This window comes from Anastrepha ludens, unplaced genomic scaffold, assembly GCF_028408465.1.
Source record: "Anastrepha ludens isolate Willacy unplaced genomic scaffold, idAnaLude1.1 ptg000176l, whole genome shotgun sequence".
NCBI lineage: Eukaryota > Metazoa > Arthropoda > Insecta > Diptera > Tephritidae > Anastrepha > Anastrepha ludens.
In genome coordinates this window covers 1-3,736 of record NW_026530131.1, presented here as the reverse complement: position 1 = coordinate 3,736, position 3,736 = coordinate 1, and the positions used below count along the sequence as shown (strand labels likewise).

At 32.6% G+C, this 3,736-nt stretch overlaps 1 non-coding gene and 1 pseudogene across 1 annotated transcript; both read left to right on the top strand.

Annotated features, from left to right (window-relative positions):
• The first annotated feature begins 1,006 nt into the window (after positions 1-1,006).
• On the top strand, positions 1,007-2,997 carry LOC128871440 (small subunit ribosomal RNA). Its single transcript, XR_008455981.1, has one exon. It is a non-coding gene; the product is annotated as a small subunit ribosomal RNA (ribosomal RNA).
• Positions 2,998-3,573: 576 nt separating this feature from the next.
• LOC128871439 (5.8S ribosomal RNA) lies at positions 3,574-3,726 on the top strand (annotated as a pseudogene).
• The last annotated feature ends 10 nt before the right edge of the window (positions 3,727-3,736 follow it).

Genomic DNA, 3,736 nt, shown 5'->3' with positions numbered 1-3,736 from the left:
ATTTTCGAATATATATACATATATGAAGAATTTATATTCTATACTAACATATTATGGAATGTAACTATTGACTGTTACCTTGGCATATTGGTGTATTGTGATTTTATTCATGGTTTTCCATACGTTAGTTTAAATAGAAACAATTTTCGAATATATATACATATATGAAGAATTTATATTCTATACTAACATATTATGGAATGTAACCTTGGCATATTGGTGTCATTGTATTTTATTCCTGGTATTCTATAGTTAGTTTAAATAGAAATAAATTTTTGAATTCAAAATTTTATATTCTATACTAGCATTACATAGAAATTATCCTCAACTGTTTGTTTCTTGTATACATACAGGAAATTAAACAGATGAAGAAAAAAAAAAACAAAACAAATAAAAATTATAAGAAAAATTAAATTTTAAATAAAAGAAAAAAGGAGAAATTTTTTCAATCATATATATATTTATGATTAAAAAATAGAATTATGGAATTATTAATTTCAATTCAGAGAGAAAAATTATGTAATATATGAAATTATTACATTAAAAATGCATTTGAAGAAAAAGTAAAATGTTATTAAAAATGATACATTTGAAAATTGGCAAATATTAAGAAGAAATATCGTTCTTATATTTTTATATAAAATATATATAGAGAACGAAAATTCTTTTTCATAAAAAACGGTTTTTGAATTCTGATAAGAAAAGCTAAAGGGGTCGGCGGGAGCGCACATTGAACGAAAGAAAATGAAAGAAAAACACAACAAAGAAGAAGACCAAATAAAATACAAATATTTTATACAAATAAAAGCACATTATTAATAAATAATAATAATAATAATAATGATGATGATGATGATGATGATGATGATGATGATACATAAATTGTGTTATTAAAATTACGTTCTATTGTATGTGCGTTTTCCCCTTTACTTTTTATATACACCGTAATTTATGAAATTTTCAAATATGAAAAGCAAAGAAAAATATATAAACAAATATATATATTATTCTGGTTGATCCTGCCAGTAGTTATATGCTTGTCTCAAAGATTAAGCCATGCATGTCTAAGTACAAACAAATTAAAAGTGAAACCGCAAAAGGCTCATTATATCAGTTATGGTTCCATAGATCGTTAACAGTTACTTGGATAACTGTGGTAATTCTAGAGCTAATACATGCAATATAAACACGGACCTTATGGAACGTGTGCTTTTATTAGACTAAAACCAAGCGATCATTTGATCGTTAAATTGGTTGAACTCTAGATAACTTGCAGATCGTATGGTCCCGTACCGACGACAGATCTTTCAAATGTCTGCCCTATCAACTTTTGATGGTAGTATCTAGGACTACCATGGTTGCAACGGGTAACGGGGAATCAGGGTTCGATTCCGGAGAGGGAGCCTGAGAAACGGCTACCACATCTAAGGAAGGCAGCAGGCGCGTAAATTACCCACTCCCAGTTCGGGGAGGTAGTGACGAAAAATAACAATACAGGACTCATATCCGAGGCCCTGTAATTGGAATGAGTACACTTTAAATCCTTTAACAAGGACCTATTGGAGGGCAAGTCTGGTGCCAGCAGCCGCGGTAATTCCAGCTCCAATAGCGTATATTAAAGTTGTTGCGGTTAAAACGTTCGTAGTTGAATTTGTGCTTCATACGGGTAGTACAACTATATATTGTGGTATGTACATTACCTTATGTATGTAAGCGTATTACCGGTGGAGTTCTTATATATAATTAATACAATGTATTTTTTATATATTCCTCCTATTTAAACCTACTTCAGTGCTCTTCATCGAGTGTTGTTGTGGGCCGGTACAATTACTTTGAACAAATTAGAGTGCTTAAAGCAGGCTCCAAATGCCTGAATATTTTGTGCATGGAATAATGAAATAAGACCTCTGTTCTACTTTCATTGGTTTTTAGATCAAGAGGTAATGATTAATAGAAGCAGTTTGGGGGCATTAGTATTACGACGCGAGAGGTGAAATTCTTGGACCGTCGTAAGACTAACTTAAGCGAAAGCATTTGCCAAAGATGTTTTCATTAATCAAGAACGAAAGTTAGAGGTTCGAAGGCGATCAGATACCGCCCTAGTTCTAACCATAAACGATGCCAGCTAGCAATTGGGTGTAGCTACTACTATGGCTCTCTCAGTCGCTTCCCGGGAAACCAAAGCTTTTGGGCTCCGGGGGAAGTATGGTTGCAAAGCTGAAACTTAAAGGAATTGACGGAAGGGCACCACCAGGAGTGGAGCCTGCGGCTTAATTTGACTCAACACGGGAAAACTTACCAGGTCCGAACATAAGCGTGTAAGACAGATTGATAGCTCTTTCTCGAATCTATGGGTGGTGGTGCATGGCCGTTCTTAGTTCGTGGAGTGATTTGTCTGGTTAATTCCGATAACGAACGAGACTCAAATATATTAAATAGATGCTTTCAGGATTATGATGTTGAAACTTATATAGCCTTCTTTCATGCGTACATCTTGAATGTACAAGTGTTTGAATGTGTTTATATAAGTGGAGTCGTACCTGTTGGTTTGTCCCATTATAAGGACACTAGCTTCTTAAATGGACAAATTGCGTCTAGCAGTAACGAGATTGAGCAATAACAGGTCTGTGATGCCCTTAGATGTCCTGGGCTGCACGCGCGCTACAATGAAAGTATCAACGTGTATTTCCTAGACCGAGAGGTCCGGGTAAACCGCTGAACCACTTTCATGCTTGGGATTGTGAACTGAAACTGTTCACATGAACTTGGAATTCCCAGTAAGTGCGAGTTATTAACTCGCATTGATTAAGTCCCTGCCCTTTGTACACACCGCCCGTCGCTACTACCGATTGAATTATTTAGTGAGGTCTCCGGACGTGATCACTGTGACGCCTCGTGTGTCACGGTTGTTTCGCAAAAGTTGACCGAACTTGATTATTTAGAGGAAGTAAAAGTCGTAACAAGGTTTCCGTAGGTGAACCTGCGGAAGGATCATTATTGTGTTCCATATCCGTAAGAAAAACAAACAATGCCAAAAAAAATAAAAACAAAAACAAACAAAAGAAAAAAAAAAAAAAAGAAAAAAAAGAAAAATTTATAATTATTTTGAATCCATATTCTTTTTATTCTTTTTCATTCAATTTGTTATCCATCAATTATATCATATTAAATATAATATGGATGGTACATTTTGTAATGTTTTTTCTTATTTTTTCTTTTAAAAACCTTTAAACATGAAAATAGAAAGTTGTACTTATTATTCATTTGATTGAATGATAAGTTAATTTGTTCACAATAACAAAAGTGGTATATATTTATTAATATATTTATATATACATAAAATGATTAAAAAAAATACAAAATAATCAAACATAATAAATACCACCACTGTATTATTGTTGAACTAAGACATTCGCAACTTAATAAAAATGTTTAGAGTTAAATATATTTGATATATATTATTGAAAGAAAATCAATTTATATATTATTATTATTATTATTTAATTTTACTCTTTCAATTAATATATGCAAAAAAAAATTGACATTTGTTATAAATAAAAATAAATAAAAAAATACTCTAAGCGGTGGATCACTTGGCTCATGGGTCGATGAAGAACGCAGCAAACTGTGCGTCATCGTGTGAACTGCAGGACACATGAACATCGACATTTTGAACGCATATCGCAGTCCATGCTGTTATGTACATTAAATTAAATTTTAAAGTACTGCTTGGACT